The following is an 18234-nucleotide window of genomic DNA, read 5'->3' as shown; positions in this document are numbered from 1 at the left end:
TGCCTGGTCTTTTAACCAATGTGATTTTGAAGTAATGAGTTCTATGGGATTAAAACCTTACCCTTACATTTTGTTCCCATTGGACTGCACATGCTTGTAACCAAAGTACTCACACATTGTCCCTACCATAAAACACAAAACACATGGATGACAGTGGCCCACAGTGACAGAGACAGCAAATCTGACTCTTGCTTACAGAACTTATTTGTCCCCTAAGGTAGCTCAATCCACCAAGTGTCAGCCCAGGTTATCCCAGGTGACCGAATGCACATTACCATGCCATGAGCGCTTGCAGGGTAAATACCTCCAGCACTATGGAAGGGTTCAGACATCATTCAGATTATTATTCAGTTACTATTTGGGAGAGTGCTTGTACAAGACTGTGTGTCCAAATGATACCTAACATTTCTGTTCAGTGCATTTCATAGAGTTGCATAGAATCTAAAGTTGGAATGACCAATAAGATCACCTGGTTCAACCATCAACTCATGCCTGTGACTGCTCTAGACCATGTTACTCAATGTGACATCAACCTTCTTCCTGAAAACCTGCAGGTTCCAATGCCTCACAACTCTTTCCTTCTGCTACAGCAGAATCCACTGATTTGCTTTCTCTACAGCAATAGGTTCTTACTCTGTCTTAAGCACAATACATTACAGGATGCTCATGGGGCACACATGTGTTGTGTGTCATCTTCCAAGAAGCATGGCCAATTTTTGAAAACAAAGGAATCTGAGGTGAGTGCTTTAACCTGGTTCTGGATAACTCTCACTTTTAGTAGAACATTTTCAGTTGCAGTCAATCCACAGTGGCTGCAAAGGTTATTATCTGAAGGGAAGCACTAAGGACATACGTTTGTTGCTACACATCAGTAATTCAATACTAGAGGATGACTGATGGGTTATATACATGAGTTTGAATATTTACCTCTGATGCAAAGAGCACAGGTTCAAGTTCTTTGTATGTTTCAGGCAAAAGAGGGATTTAAATGTGGGTTTTCTACATCCCAGGTGATGTAATAACTGAGCTATTTTTATTTTGGAACATCTCAGCGTTTTTTCCATTAAACACTTCAAAATATTTGTTTTATCCTGTTGCGAAAGACAAAAGCGTTTGAAATCTCTAAAAGCTTTGCAGAACGGGAAAGCTATTTCCACCTTGGCTCTATTGCTGCATGTGCCCATGGAACCAGATATACATCCCCAAGGGGGATCTCAGCAAACAACTCTAAGTGTGGTTACAGCCAGAGAAGAGGCACTGTTCAGGGCCATTCACATTTATCCTTTCTCAGTAATTCCGATCTTGATTTAGCTTACAAACCAGATAGCAATTTCATCACATCCTCCTCGTCAGAGCAAACATTGCCAAAGAGGACTGACATCTTTCCATCCCTACTGTTACTAAATAAGAGCGATGAGCAAAACTTCCAACCCGATCCATTCCACGATTCTGCAATTCCACGAAACACTTGGATATACAGTACCCCTAATTTTGCTCTTCCTTTCAGTTGAGTTACTAATTGAAACCTTGGTGAGCTCTGTTGGTTAAAACAGAAGTCCAACCAGTCCATCAAAAAGCTGTGTTTATTTAAGAAGTGGAGGAAAAAGAGACAAGGAGGACAGATGATCGCTGAAGAGCAGAGATTTCCCACCTTGTGAGATTTCAACCCCTCGTTGCTATCAACAGTGTATGTTAGGAACCACTTTGCTGCTCAGTGTTGATTTCAAACAAGTGGTGTTTTTCCTTTGGTTTGTGATTATTTTTAGCCCCTTGGGCTCTTTTTAGGTTTCAATTAAGTGCCACTGGGTAATTAGCTCACAGATAAAGTCAGCTGTTAGAGCCAATAAATGAAAAAACATATGTTGAATCCTGAAGGAATGCAAAGTTTTTTCCTTGGCAAATCCTTTTGGGGGACTCTTTTTTTAAGGTCCATTTTGTGCTCCTGTTACAGGAAAAGCTTTGAAAACATAAAATAATTTTATGATGCATCTTCTCTGCTCCTTATTCTGTACTCAGGAGGAAGAAACACACATATGCAGGTATATGAAAAAGCCATCATAACTCTACACCAATACCTTCTTTTAAAATCTTAAGTAAATGTTTTAAAAGTTCCAGAGTTGAACAACTCCAAAGTCAAATTTACAACTTCCCTTACTCAAAGCCAACGGAAGTGGGGAATTCTTTACAAGCTCTGTTCAACAGAGGAGAATATTTCAGCTTCTCTTAGGACAGATTCCAGGAGGTCGTTTCAACTGCTAAAAATTTCAGCCATACTTTTTATTACAGTTCTATGTATAAGGTTAACAAATGAAGATGAGCCCACTAACGATGGTGATACACATCACGTTAAGAATGCATCTCTTTAAGACGTTGTTTCTGATCATAAATGCATTGCTGGAAGTAAAGCCAGTGGGTGCAGATAATTATTTATCTCATAAGATTAAGTCATCAAACGTGTTGATCATTGTTAGCATTCCTTTAACTCTATAAGCCACCTCAGCGTTCCCCATGACAAATACCCATGGTAAGCATTGAGCCTGCAGAGGCTCACAAAGACACAACATGAATGGTGGTATTTTTGTAGTTCAAAACAGCATGGCTGTGATAGCAATGTTGAAGACTGGGTCTGGATGAGATATGAGGAGATACAGCACAGGAACATCTATAACAGAATGCAATCAAGTGCAATCAGAGAATGCAAGCAAGCTACCCTGAAGCAAAACATGTGAATCAAGGTTTGCAGATAAATAATCCATCAAAAATAAAAAGTATAAAAGACATTATTTAAACACAGCTCCTCTGTGAATCCAGCACATCACTGTACAGTACATCTTCTTTCTTTTGATAGCAAACAGAACCAATTCCTGCTGGGTAGGATGCAAAGCACTTAAAAATATAAGTAATTTTTGAAACAAAATTGTCTCATAGGCCTGGAAAATGCAGGATCAGAAGTTTGGCTGGTTCTGGGCAGGATTTCATGTCCTGTGGCCATAGCTTTGGTTAACATACCACCCCTTTTTATTGCATTCAGGCCTCTCTTAGGTTGTCAGCCTTCTTCTCTGTCCTGGGGCTTTATAAACCTTCAGCTAAGTCTTCAGTAGTCTCATTTGATCTAAGATGATGGAGTAGAGCAGCAGTAGCTGTAATGAATCATCCAATTCTTGGGGAGCAGAGCAAAACCTGTCTCGAAATAGACCATCTTGCACTGCAAAGCCTTCCTGGAGAAGCCTATTACCTTCCCTAGAAAAGCACTGACTTAGCCAGTCTTCACAATAACTCCCGCCTCCATGGAAAAGGCTTTGTCCTTGTTTGTACAATGGCTCTTGTTTGAAGGACACAGAGTAAAGTGGTAACTGGGTGCTGCTAACTACTCAGTGAGATTCCTCAAGAGTTGGCATCTTCAATAGGAAACATGTACATTCAAGAACAGCACTGAAAGCTGCAATTCAGTTATGTGGTTTAGGTCTTACTGCGATCATAATTCACTTTACAAAACAAACGTCACTGATCAGTCAAACCAGATGGAGGACACAAAGCCAACAGACCAACTACAGAAGGAAGGAGAACTCCTTGGTCTCCAAAGGAGGCCAGGCGAATCTGAAGAATAGAAGTAGTAGAAGAATAAATTTAGCACAGAGATTTTTCAGTATGCGGAGCACTATTTATTAAGAAATTGATTCACAAATTTACACATGGCCCCATTACACTGGGAAAAAAATTTAAATACTCAGATCTTTTGTGAGAATGTGCAAAAATATTCTACCACCTACAGTGAAGAAAGCTAAGACTGCAGTAGACTTAAAATAAGGCAGTGAGAGAACATCTCACAGACTTTGTTCCAACTATATGCCTCTATCTGAAGTATCGGCTGTTATTAAAGCAAATAAAATAGAAGTTTTACAGCCATGCTAATAGATGTGAATGTTGAACAAGTTTTACTGTCTTTCTGTTTGGTTTGCAATAAATTACATGGAGTAGAGCCCCGGCCTTTATGAGAATGGTGTCTCCTCTCAGATACACAATATCTTACCCAAATGCAACATTTGCACTCTCAGCAATTTTACATACTTTGGGTTTGAAGACACCTGATGAGTCTGAATCTTCTGCAAGGATTAAACAACGCTGCATTCATTAACATACTCTGGAGATACAGTCTTTGGGTAGGTGGAGAAAAGAGGGATCACTGCTCAGCTACTAACCCAGATACAGGCAGCGATGGTCAAGTCACGGTGCTTCATGCATCTGGCTCCAATTACTGAGCAGGGACAGCTACAGCCACTTGAGCTGGAGGCAGGTTACCAGACGTGCTTCCAGTACAGCTTGGCTGCTCAGTGAGTTTATAAAGTGGGCAAAGAAAGGTGGGAGAAGGAGCACTGACTGTGCCAAAGAGTAAATTGTGGCTATTTGGTAGCAAGTCTGCAGGGAGTTGATTCATCCGTGCAGTGAAGTAGGAATGCTTATGGAAGGGCAGATGAAAGGAAGGAGCCAGAGCCACGGAGCATGATACACCATTGCTGCTCATAAATAAAAGCTTCTAGTCATCACTTGGAGTGAGCAGAACTCTTGAATCTCAGGCCATGAGAAACTCTTTAACTGTGCGACACTGAGGCAAGAACACTGCAAGCATTAATGATGCTTTAACCCACTCAAACCTAAAGAGTCAACATCTGTTGAGGGTCTGGTTTTGTTTCCTGGGTATACTGCTACTCTTAGGAAAATTAGTATTGTGTCTCCCTGGAGAAAAGAACATGCACAGTATCAAGGGAATACTGTTTAATTTAATGCATTGAGTTGGTGGATTTTCTTGATAACATGGCATTCAAAGGTTGGGTCATAGAACTCAACAGAGAAGCAACGTCCCACACAGATCCTCTACGCCATTACATCAAAATGAGTTTACTTAAGTTACAGCTGTTGAGCAGAACACAACACAACTGAGAAGGAAAAGACAACACTGTGACTTCACTGCTGATCTCATTCAGTCCTTTCACACGGCAGCAGAAGGTCCAGCTTTTACGTCAGCCATGGGGATTGAAAATAATCTCATAGTTCGGACATTGAGAGCTTTTGAAAGGGCAACAGAGAAACCAATTACTTTACATAGACTTCAGTCGAATGGGCTAATGACCCTTGAAGGAGAATCTGATTTTGAAATTAGAACTGGTTCTAATAATGGTGTGGGATAACATATCCTATCACCTTCCTTTAAATCCCTGCATTTTGGAAGAGGGAAGATAAGGACTTCCTTATGTGGCGTCTGCATCCCCCCCTCTAAACACACAAAATGAACCTCCAAAATACAAAATCTACCCTTTCACTAGCAAAAAGCAAGAGTGTGTTTGTACAACTGCATGAACTAACTATAGTCCATGACCAAAGATAAAACCTTTGCAAACAGAAGGCAGTTTTATAAGCACTGGCTCTTTGAATTCAAGGCTACATGGGATTCAAAGGCGCGATGCAAGGATGGCACAAGTTTCAAACCTCTTCTGTTTCAGGAAAGGAAATTTCTACGTATCTCCATTTGTCCTGAAAGAAGGTGGATTCACATAGATATTAATAGCAGTTACCACTTGGCGATCAAAACCAACTTCAGATTATGTTAAAAAACATTAATCTAATTCTTCAAATGTCTGACTGTAGCAATTTCCTGGCAGCGCATGCAGTAATCATTACATACACATTTATAGTAAATCTGTGCCTGCTCTAGTCCTAATCTAAAACTGATGGGCAGAATTATTTTTAGTTTAACCTTGGTATTTTGCTAAAAGGAATGCAAATGTCATTGCTAAATGAGAAAAAAAAAAAAAAGGGCGAGAGACAAAAATAACAACTTGGTGGAAAATTAAAGCACAGAGTTGACTATGACCCCAGCAATCAGACACACACAGGTAGCAGATCTTCAGTTTCTGGGTTCTAATGTCAGAAAAGTGGTGTTTTTGACTCTCTCATAATGAAGCCATAACGTGGATAATGCTCCAGCAGCCCAGATAGGAATCACCAGGGCAGAATTTAAAGCAAAGTGCATCTTGTTTATCTAGATGCTAAATCTACTACCAGAGTTCTATTTTTTTTTATATTCCTCCCTCCCTTCCACACAGATTGCTTGCTATACCCAAAGTATTTGCTGCCACTTCCAACCCGGCAGTGAGCAAGTTCACTTTGCTACCGCGAGAGAAGTTGGCCATAGCAAATCCATATCTGAGATAGTTATGAACAGCAATGCTGACTCTGCTATCAGGCCAGAATATATATCCATTCACATAAAGTTTCTCACTTGGGGACACTTGGGTTTAGTGGACATGGTGGTTATGGTTGACAGTTGGACTAGATGTTTAAGAGGCCTTCCCCAACCTTAATGATTCTATGATTCTGAGTGAGCACGATGGTGATGAGTTGGAGTTGTACTTGATGGTATTAGAGGTCTTCTCCAATCTTAATGATTCTATGGTCCTCAGTGGGCATGGTGGTGATGGGTTGATGATTGGACTTGGTGATTTTAGAGGTCTATTCCAACCTTAATTATTCGGTGCTTTTGTGATGATCTTGTGGGTTCATTAGCCTTTTCTCCTATCTTATTCTTTTTGGGGCTAACGGACTAGAAACCCCAATTACTTTCTGCCTTCTGTATTCATTTACACCAATGTAGCAGGACTCATAGAACCATAGGATCATAGAATCACAAGTTTGGAAAGGACCTGAAAGATCACATCAAAAGATTCAAATACACTTTCCTCATATTCATTTTGTGCTGATAATTAATTAAGAGTGAATTCTGATTATGAGGGAAGCTTTAAGTGCAGACAAGAGCTAGTTCAGATAGCCAGGCATACCCTTGATCTTGTCCTGTGCACAGTGTGGAACTAGAGATTTGCCCAGGTCCCTCCCCACCTGTATAACTCTATGGCTCTCAGCTAAGCATGCTCTGCAGTACTTGATATCATCTTTGCATTTTAAAAGAAACCTTCCTCTCATCTTAGTATTCTCCACTCGCCACCATCACCACCCCAAACTTCACAAACAAAACAAAAGCAAACAAACTTATTTTCCCTTAATTTAAAATGTCTCCTTCATTTTTTTTTTTCCAAGGGAAATGTAATTAAAAACATGTTTCACTGACTAAACAGGGAATGATGCATAAACAACAGAGATTCTTGCATGAAAGTCATTTTTATCTAACTTCAAGTAGTTCCACAGGGAAAGAAAGAAAGACCTATAGGCAGCATAAGACTTGTATTGGTGGGGTGAATAGTGATGTCAGTGTTGGCAACAGCCATCACAGAATTGGAACCACAGTGATTTCAATAGAATCATAGAAGAATACAATTGTTTGAGTTGGAAAGAACCTACACCTATACCTGAATGCCAACCACCAACCACTTTGTGTATCACCACATCCGACCATTGACTCTGTGCGTAATTCAAGAAAAGCTCTGAATGTGCAAATTAAGTGAACAACAGCACTCCTGTTCATTGCTCCTAATTTTGGTTTACATTAACAATATGTAATTGAAAGTCAGCCTCACCTGTTTGCTGGGCAGTTGCTCAGCATCAGAGCACTTTGTGTTCTCATGGCATCAGCTGCACTGAGCAGCGTGGCAATGCTCTGCTTTTGCTGTAGCAATTGTGGACAGCCATAATGCTTTGAAGCAGCAGTTGTGCTCTGAGCATTTCCCACTCTTTTTACCCTTTATTTTGGTTTATGCCTTTTTTCTTTGTTTTTTTTTTTTTTTTCCTTACTACTTACTGCCTTTATAGGATAGCCATTTTTCTCTCTATCATTTCCTCAACAAACCTCCACCAGCTGCATTTTCGAGACTTAGTTTAGATGAGAATGCATGGTCTGGCACAAATCTGGTTTTGCTGGCTTCACTGGAGCAACGCTGATTTACACGGGCTGTATATATTTAAGGGTATGTTCATCCAGCAAACCTATCCACTAAGCTTTCAGCCTTCCACTCTGTTCATTTGAGCTCACTTGGCTCTGCCAGGCTGGGAAGTGGCTCACCTACGTGTTATTGCGTCTCTCCTATATGAGCCAGTTGGAAGGCACACTGCAGGAAGATTCCTCTCCAAGGTTATATATTGCAGCATGATGGGTGAGCTCCTGAATGCTTCAGAGCACAAAATCATACCAGTCAGTGAAACAAAATATCTCAGGAATATGGTTATTACAGCACAGCAAGAATATCCGGAATATCTATCCCAACACTACCAGAGAAATGCTGGACAGAGGCACAGAAATAAACTTTCACATCCTTTTGAGCTCTGCATATAGGGATAGGGATGAAATAGCTGCGTGCAGAAGTTTCTAATTAATGATTTTCATCTCCAGCCTCCAGCTCTGAATTCTCTTCTCTTCCTTAATTTCTCCAGCTGGGAAATCACTGCAGCTCACTGCACATTTTAGTGAAGAATGTCCCGGATCTGGACATAATGGTCTTGGCCATTTCTTCCACATGTAGAAAGAGGGCCCCTTGCCCAGACACGGGACATGGATCCATGAGCCATAAACTCCCCTGCCCTATTAGTCCACATGTAGGGAGTTTGCTGAACGTAAGAGGCCAAGGGAATAACCACAAAAACACACAAAGAAACAGCCGCAATAGTTTCAGCCCCATTTGTGCTGATAGCAGAGAAGCACCTGCTCCTCTTGTTCTTATCATTAGCACAGCATCTTCTCAGGTAACAGAAATGGTGGATGTCTCAGCCTCTAAGCTGCACAGATCTGGTTAGCCAAGTAGTTGCCCTCTTGAGTCCTCATGTCAAGGCCCTGTCTCTGTTCTTTCACATTTCATGTAAGTGGATACCACACAGCCCATAGCACTTCCACTTGCACTTTTCTTTCATGCTTTGTGCCTTAAAATTACCTAAGCGAACTTCATTTGATTTACATCTAAACGTTGTTTTCCCTATGTGGGAGGCTCAATCTCTTCCCCAGCTTATTTCATAATTTCGAATCCTAATTCATCCCCATCCTCTGGGAGGAATGCATTTTTTGCAATACCTATGTTGTAATTTTCTAGAGCACATGCTTCTAATTTGAGCATTATTTTCCAAAGCTCCTAGCACTTAACCACAAAAGTTCTTCATTTATTTTCCTTTTTATTCTCCATTTAATTAATCCTCTCTTATTTTATGCTTTGGATCATCATTATATCTCACATTATGGACCCCAGTATAAAAGCTTTTTGTTCTAACTAAGTGCTTAAACCCCTCAGAGAAGGACAAAAATTATATGGGGAAATTCAACAGAATGACCCTTTCTTCCCCTCATTTACTTCCCAGTTTTCTCCCCCTCCCAATCCCACATTCTAAAGCAAAAGAAAAACTCCTGAAGAGCTCTATGAGATTTAGAAAACCATTTCAAGGGGAAGAAATGTAACTAGTTGCTACCACTAATTTTTCTGAGTGACTTTGCTAAGTCATCTTCCTTGTCCATTGGGAATGGGAAGGTTTTGTCCTTGTCAGTCTAAAAACACTGGGTTGGGTGGTAACGACCCTTAGGCAAAGTATATTTATTCCTCAAAGTTACGAGGTCCCTCTATTAGCAAGTGTAGATTATGAGCTGCCAGAGTGCATAATGTATGAGACATAATTTTTGATGCATTTCTAGCCTGAACCATAGCTAATCTTGAGAGACAGAAGCCTTGCTGTGTGAATGTCACACTAGCTGTACCAACTCTGCAGCAAAATTTGTATTTAAAGCTGAAGAAGGTCCCAGGATAGATGCACAGAGAGGGGAAAAGCCTGAGGACCCCTGAGACAAAGCCTGCCAGTTCTACCAACACATGATGGAGGCCAGAAGCTTCTCTCTGCCTCACGCATACCACTGCAGCTTCCTAAGATTAGTCTACCCCTTTGAACACCAAAACAGATACCCTATTTCTGAACGCATTCTACAGGAAAGCACGCATCTCCAGCAGCAATGCCATCACCTGTGAACGCTAACTCTAATATTCAGCCAATAACTTTCCTTGGGCAACCACAGCTCAAATCTCTTCTTCAGCTGTGACCACTCTGGAGGTAAGCTACTGAAGACTGCAGAAAGTTTGCCATAGAATCATGGAATGGCTTTGGTTGGAAGGGACATTAAAGATCATTTAGTTCCTATCCCCCTGCCATGGGCCGGGTTTCTACCCACTTCACGCTTCACACAAAGGCTGTGATTAGAGTTGAGGGAATAAAAGAGCTGTAGTTGTAGACTGCTTCACACTGCTCTGTGTAGTGGTCAGGAGGCACAAAATAACTATACAAGAGTGTGCGATGCCCTCAAAGTTTGGTTTTTAGTGCATTGCACAATATCTAGGCCCAGGCAGGTCTTGGAGTTCTTGCTCTCGGAGAGTTCCTAGTAAATCCCAAAGCAAAGTGGGAAGGTGGCTAAATTTTCTTGCTGTAGAACACAGAAGATTGTACACTTTCAGAAATGAAGTGAAATAGCTGTTTTGGGCTTCAATACACCTTCTTAATTCATGAGCTGGTTGTGGCTACAACACGGCTCCATGGCTCTACAGAGTTAGTACAAATTAATCTTTGTCCTATTTGTTCCTGCAAGGGACAGGACGTTCTCATTTCTATACACAGAAGAGCAAGTGTTGGCTTTTTCTTGGAAAAATAAAATAAAATAAAAATAAAGCCAACCAAAACCAACAAACCAACAACACACCAACAAACAAAAAACCAGAACAATAAAGCAAATGAATTACAGCATCCTTTAGCTTGCTTCAAATAACAAACATGACCTCATCCGTATGAATATGATTCCCTCTTCAAGTCCACGGGCATGTAAATCGTAACAAGATGGAGACTCCAGGACCTGCAGATCTACAATGACACCTGCATTCAACTACTTTGCATTTTAAGGTGTGATTATGGCCTTGTCACTTTACTGGCATTAGCTTTCAGCTAGGTTATTTGTGCACATGGGCCAGAAGGCTCCATTTCCCTGAAAATTTCTGGTACTGAACAGTTGTTTGGACAACTCAATGAAGAGTTTGGCCAAAAGGTTCACAAATCCCTCCTCTTACTCAGCTCTTTCCTTTAAAGCCTCTCACTTTTATCTGTTGTCATAGTAAAGACTCAATGTTATAAGCTCTGAGTCAGACAGCTGATTAATAACAAGTGAAGGACAGTACAGCAGATTTCATTAGGAAGATTCCATTTAACCAACAGAGTAAGATGCCAGGGTCCCAGAGGGAGTGTCCAGCCCATAGCTGAAAATACAATATTCCCCTTTTCAACCAGCTCAAACCAGAGCAATGTTTGCCTACAAGGAACACAGGAATGGACACTGCATTCATGCAGTTGTCCCTGAGCTCAAGTTGAAAGTTATCTGTTGGTACAGTTGTAGAGTACAGAAGAGCTTTGGATGAGGAGATGCTACCTGAAACAGTTATAAACTGCTTGCACTGACCTAAAAAAAGAATTCCAATCACATTACAAACACTTTTTTCTCCATCACAGTACAATGCAGAGGACTTCTGGGACTTAAGACATGAGATTTATCATGCACAGTTTTATTCTGCAAGCAGAATGGGTACAATGGGACTTGAGCACTTTGGAAAGTCTGACCTTCATTGAGATGCCCCAATTGGATATACAATTTCCGAAATATCATTCCATTATCCCCCACCGGGTCTGTTGAATCAGACAGTGGAACACTACTGCTGCCAGACTGGAAGAGAAACAGTAGAGAACCAGAGCCAAGGCACAGCCACCACCAAAGGGTCTCAACAAGTAGCCCTGGTTTATGACTGCCTGTAGGACTATGACGTCTGGGGAGGACGTGGCCTTAGAGTTAAGAGTTCTTTGTCACAGTAGAGGTGCAATGTCTACATGTCAGTGTGGCTGAAAGATTCTGCATTGGCCACCACTGAAAAGATGTGACCCATTTACAGCATTTTTCCTGAAATCATCTATCAGTGACAATGGTGTTTTAATCAACTTTTTCATCTGCAGCTACAGGGTCTTGCATGGTAGCTCTACCTGACAGCTTTGCATTGCTATTTTGGTCTCCTCTGTTTTGCCAAAGACAGCCTGTGTCACAGCAGGACAAAGCTAAGCAATTGCTTCCGTCCCTTGCAAGGCTCGCAATCAATTACTGTGAATAATAATGTGTATTTCATGAAAACTCAGTTCTGATGTTACCAGATTCCATCCAGCTTGGGGGTAGAGGAGGAGGATCCATCTGACACTATTCTGTCAGGGATTTAATCTTTGGATACAGTGCATTAGATGGATTAGAGCAAAGACGCAGGCTATCCATATTTTTAAAGCCTGATGACCTTTAACAACGAGAAATAATAAGAGGAAAAACGTGAACTCTGACAAATTCATAACTACAGCACAGGGGAAAGGAATGTATTTTTCTAACATATGAAAAAACATTGCAAATGACATGTCTATTTTCTTTTCAGTCCTGTAGCTGTTATGAATTATATACCGTGCATTTCGCCATTGTTTGTTCTTGTGCGTTTTTGCGGAGGGTACTTTGGATATTCTACATTTTTTCCTTTATCATTGATCAAGTAATTGTACAAAATGCCATTTGTTTTGTCTCTCCAGAATCCTGCTGCCACACCGTGTTCCCATACTGCTGATAGGCGAGACCTTGGAGATAGCATTTTGCTGCTAACCAGCATCCCCCACACAAGGGGCACATAGAAAACCGGCACTGCTTATTAGCTCCTACTAGGATTATACAGCAGTGCCAGGGAGAGATGGCGTTGATATTCCTCATAGCCTTCCAACGACTTAGGAAGGGAGGAAACAGGTTTGCCAGCTTCCAGTCCCCAGTCTTAACCTCTGTTAAGGTCAAACAAGCAGCAACAGGTCATTTCTTGCATGAGAGCAGTGGATTGGCAGGATGTGTTGTCTGTTGGTGTTACCATTTTGGGATGCAGATAAAAGGAACCAAGCTGCAGCCCTCAGTGAGCTGAGAAAGGTCATTCTGTCTCAAAGCAAAAGCAAATGTGTAAACTACCTCATATCCCAAACCAATGTCAGATGTTAGCAAACAGCTCAGAAACCCAAGGAATCTAACAAATACCAAAAATACACTAATAATGAATTATTTTTAATATGGAAAAGTTATCCCCAGCGTCTCTGATGAAGTTGAAGATGAAGAAATCCCACCCGTGAAATTTGTCAGCATATTTATAAAAAGCACTGTTTATTTTTAGTTAGTTGAAAGCTTTCTTTTCTTTATGTTTTCCTCATTCGGCAACAGGCCGCATACCAAAGCTTTGTTTAGAGGGAAAAAAGAAAACAAGACAGGAAGAAGTCTGCAGATCTGAAGCTGCTTTCCCTGCAAGGGTACTTGCTGCCTCTGCAAAGGGCCCAGCTTCCTCAAAGAGGGCTTTCCAAATCTTTTGCTACTAAAGATATTCACTGCCTCCCCCTCTCCAGGTTCCATGATGGGTTTGTGATAAAGGTTGAGGAAATAGAATCAGAGAATCACAGAATATCCTGAGGTGGAAAGGACTCACCGGGATCACTGAGTCCAATTTCAATTCCATACAGGACCACCTAAACCCCAAATCCTATGTCTGAGTGTTGGACACCATTCATTGAGCTCTGGCAGCCTGGGGCTGTCACCAATGCCCTGGGGAGTCTTTGAATCACAGAATCATAGAATTGTTAAGGTTGGTTAGAGTTCTAAGATCCCCAAGTCCAACCCCCACCCAGCCCCACCATGCCCCTAACCATGTCCTTTTGTACCACATCTCCATGGTTCTTCAGCATCTCCAGGGATGGTGACTCCACCACCTCCCTGGGCAGCCTGTTCCAGTTCCTGACCACTGTTTCTGAGAAGAAATTTTGCCTAATATCCAACCTGAACCTCCCCTGGTGCAACTGAAGGCCATTACCTCTCATCCTATTTCTGTTAACTGGGAGCAGAGGCTGACTCTCACACAACCTCCTTTCAGAGAGTTCTACAGAGCCATAAGGTCTCCCCTGAGTCTCTTCTTCTCCACAGTGACAAGACTGATGCTCCAGACTATTCACAGCTTCACTGCTCTTCTCTGAACACACTCCAAGGCCTCAGTGTCTGGTACAATGGAAAGGCTATGCTATGCCCACTATCCACTGGTGCAGAACCTTTTCCTGACCCTCCCCTGACACAGCTCCAGGCCATTCTCTTGGGCCCCTTTGATGTCACCACACTGGATACAGCCATTGTGTGGCTTTTTAACCAGAACAAAAGGGAGAAGAGGAACAGCCTCAGCTCTCCATACTTCAGTGTGAGAGCAGAAAAAAAAAATGCAGTAGACATTTCTTTCAAGCAGATCTACTGCTGGTCAAGACAGAGAAAAGGACGTGAGATGCCTCCATCATGAGAAGTGGTTAGCACAGCCTTCAGATACATATCAACAGGACACAGAGTCATAGAATCATGAAGGTTGGAAAAGGCCACTAAGATCATCAAGTCTAGCCACTTTTCAGATCATCTGAATAGGTTTGGGTTCCCTTTCTAATGACACATGAGGCTCCATCACTATGTATAGAAGTTCCCTGGGGTTCTCACTCCTTTTCATACAGGATCAGCTGATAAAGACACCAAAGTCAAAGGTATTTTGCTGAGAGCAATGTATTTGGCTCCCTCCTGTGGACACAGCATTGCTAATCTTCCCAAACTTCTGATTGAAACAAGAGAACAATACCAGCTCATGCTGCAGCCCATCCTTCCCCTGGCTGAGCCCTGTGCTGCGTTGGCCAACAGAGATTTTTCCAAGCTTAAGCACTACCAGCAATGTCACAGATACATGAAAATGACACATAGCAGTTTTAAAACACGAGAACTGTTGCAGGAATGAACCAAAGAGTGTTTGAAGCACATAAGAGACAGCTCGATGCTACACTGCCTGGGTAAATGCAGGTTAACTGCCTACTGGCTTTGAATTTTACTGTGTAGCCCTCTATTGCCTCTCAGTGTGAGTTCAGCTCAGTACCTTCCAGGCTTATTTCCCATCCAGGATCCAACTACAGAATGCAGTAAACTCAAGCTCTGTTTGTTAGCTGTTCTTACTAATTACTTATAAAAACAGCAGCTGGGAAAGGGAGCTCCTCTCCACAGAGCTAGAAATCAAAGTTTCTGTCCTGTTCCTTTCTATGAAAGTTTCCCACAGAGCAAAAATTCTAGGTCACTGCAAGGCAAATGCATCATGCAAACCCTGAAAAAACAACTTAATTCTGTCTCTGTATTGCCTAATCCTTACAAGTGTTCTTTTATTTATTTTTTCCCCAGGATTTATTGCTTGCGTTGTTTCAGTTGCCAGATAGGCTTTTTTTTTATTGCAAGCACAAAAATAAGGAGGGTGCAGGTTAACAGCATGTGCTGTGTGATATAGATACCTCTACCCTGGGCTTCATAGAATCATATCGTAGAATGGCCTGGGTTGAAAAGGACCACAGTGATCATCGAGTTTCAAACCCCCTGCTATGTGCAGGGTCTCCAACCACCAGACCAGGCTGCCCAGAGCCACATCCAGCCTGGCCTTGAATGCCTCCAGGGATGGGGCATCCACAACCTCCTTGGTTTCTATACTCAGAAAAGGAATTCAGGGGATGGTGAATGCAGATTGCTGATGCCACCTGAGGTTGTAGGATATTTACATGGGGCTGGGAAATAACAGCTCCTCCACAAAACCACAGCCTTCTGGAACGGGAATTGAAGCAGCATTTCATGGAGGTTTTCCATGACATCTTGGACAACATTAACCATCCTTGCCCATGCAGCTCAGTCCCACCTGAACAGCCCTTGTCTTAGAGAGATAGAAGGAGCAGCCAAAGCTTAGGTGTTTTGCAGGGAAGTGGGGAACTGTTCTCATGTTTTCCCAGACAATGCTTGGTAGTGGTTTTGGGTGCTCAGACTCTGCTCCTTGTGACACACAGTGTCTTGCAATTTAAGTGGAAGAGAAATGAGACAGCACTGATCACTCTACAATTGCAAATGAAGCGTAAAACCAGATCGTCTTGTCATGCTGGGAACATCAGCTGAGTTAGGAATTACTGACCTGTGCTCCAAAGACACCACTGCACAGCTCCAACACAGCAGTGCCCGTCACACCCCATTAGGGCTCTGTTTTGCCTTCCCCACGTTAACCCAAGGCTGAGGCTTTCTGTGCAGCTCTCTCACGTCCAAGCAGAGCAACGAAAGCAGCTTCCATGGCTCCCACCACCTCGGCGAGGGGTTAACCACTTCAAACAGCACAGCCTGGCACAGCTTGGCCGGACACATGACGAATGAGTAATCCATGAGTTCACACAGGTAGTGATTTATAGTCTGGATCTGAGCTGGAATATTGCTAGAGGGGAGCGTGGAGCTTTCAAGTAAAGAGCTGCATGACTCATTTTCTCGGTATTTGTTTTCTTGTGCTCCCCATGCCCCATGCACGCCTCGCCCGCTCTCCAGTAGAGCAGCTGAACTTTCTCTTACACCAGATGAGTAGATTTAAAATTAACCAGCAAGCCTCAGTAACACTGCGGGTCACAAGTGCCTCTTTGTGCAAGTACAATCAGGTAATGCTCCGAGTAAACACCCGAGGCAAGATCCTCGGGTCACCTGCATTGATTTCAACAAAGCCAAGGATCCATGGAAGCCAATTCTTTCATGTGGATGGGGTGGGGAGAAGCAGAACAGAGCACGAATTTAAGTGCGCTGGGTGAATAGGAATTACAAAGAGCACAATCTCCACTCCCCAGATTTAAAAACAACACTGGGAGAATAAGAAAGAAGCAATATGAATACATCTCCTGAAAACCTAGAGTGGAGGAGAGCCTGTCTCCTTCCAAACATGTTGGACACTGCAAGACCTTGCAAAGGTGCCCTGGGGCACAACCTGCCACTAATGTCCCTGCTATGGCTTCCTTCTCTTCCTTCTCCAATGCAGAAGGGTAACTTGATAAATGGCCGTGGTTCTGATAACTTGTGGTGACTGGAATGAAGGCCACAATGTGATTTCCCATGGAAGCAACTCTCACATCTCTTTTTGAAACTAGAATTCAGAAGGCCTTATACAGTAATGCAAGTGATAGATCTGTGCTTCTCTTCACTTTTGATACATAACATCACAATAGTCAGCAGCCAAAGATACACCTATTTTCTCTACAGACCTACCAAGAGTCATTTAGGAGTAATTAAGTAGGGTTATAGAGATGCTGTCTATGGGTATTGCAGGTTCTTTTGAGGCGATCGTGTTCTCCTCATTGAAATCAGTCTCTGGGAGAAGAGAGAAAGGACTGAATACGAAATGAAAACAGACTTGCTCCAGATGTGGTAGATAGAGCTTCCAGTTCTCACTGGAAACTGAAGCTGTTTTGGAACATCATCCTTTATTTATGGCATTTATTATTTATTGCCTTTTACCTTGCATGACTGGAACTGGCGGAGTGTCTTCTCCAAATGCACCTTTCTGCAATGAGCTCTGGATGGCAGCAACACACAGCGGAGAAGCACTGGCCCCAATGCTGACAATGTACACTCATATTCTTTGCCTGAGCAAGGGGAAGATACCCCAGCATGAATTCAACCAAATGAGACAGATTTACCTTGTGTCTGTGATGGCTTTGAGGCTACCCAAATACCTTTCTGGTGTGATGAGAAATGGGATCTAAAGTGTAACTGAGAGCCTATGTTAATTCTGCCCTGTGCAAAGCTGCTGTTAAAACAACACAACTCATTGACATCATATGTGCACTATGAAGAACAGTTATAGAGAATGCAATGCGATGTGAATCCAGCCCTCATTCCTACACTACATAGTTGTAGCCATACAAAAAGAGGCTTTCAAGCCACCTCCAAGAGCAGAAGCTCCAAGCCTCACCTCCCAACCACATCACCTGTCCCCAACAGGAGTTGGACTCAATGATCCTTATATGTCCCTTCCAACTAGGGATATTCTATGATAATGTCCCAAATAAAACTTAACAGTTACCTGCAGGAGTCCTGTATTATCACAGAGCCAATGGCACAGAGGGGATATTCTTTGAAATAGTAGTAATGGCTCCAATGAGGAAAGACTCCTGTTACATTTAATTAAAGTTTATATCAACACTCACTGATAGACTTCAGTTGCTTTGAGGTAAAATCCATTCCCCACAAATCTATTTCAGTTCTGCTCTCACATAACAGTCAAAGTTTTGCCCTTAGTGAATGGATCCATCCCTCTCTGCTTGAAATATCTTAATGAGAAGTGACCTTTTAAGAATGCTTTAAATCTTTAATGCTTCACA

The 18234-nt window shown here is 42.2% G+C and overlaps 1 protein-coding gene across 1 annotated transcript in view; it reads right to left on the bottom strand.

Annotated features, from left to right (window-relative positions):
* The window catches only part of STC1 (stanniocalcin 1), a 77996-nt gene extending 61785 nt beyond the window's left edge, over window positions 1-16211 (bottom strand). The window contains exon 1 of the mRNA XM_046903400.1: window positions 16017-16211. The gene's annotated coding sequence lies outside the window, so the exon portion shown is untranslated. The remainder of the gene's footprint in view (window positions 1-16016) is intronic.
* Between the last annotated feature and the right edge of the window lie 2023 nt (window positions 16212-18234).

The sequence above is a fragment of the Gallus gallus genome, chromosome 22, assembly GCF_016699485.2.
Source record: "Gallus gallus isolate bGalGal1 chromosome 22, bGalGal1.mat.broiler.GRCg7b, whole genome shotgun sequence".
NCBI classification, from domain to species: domain Eukaryota; kingdom Metazoa; phylum Chordata; class Aves; order Galliformes; family Phasianidae; genus Gallus; species Gallus gallus.
Note: the sequence above shows the minus strand (reverse complement) of the source record. Positions and strands in the feature narration are given on the sequence as shown.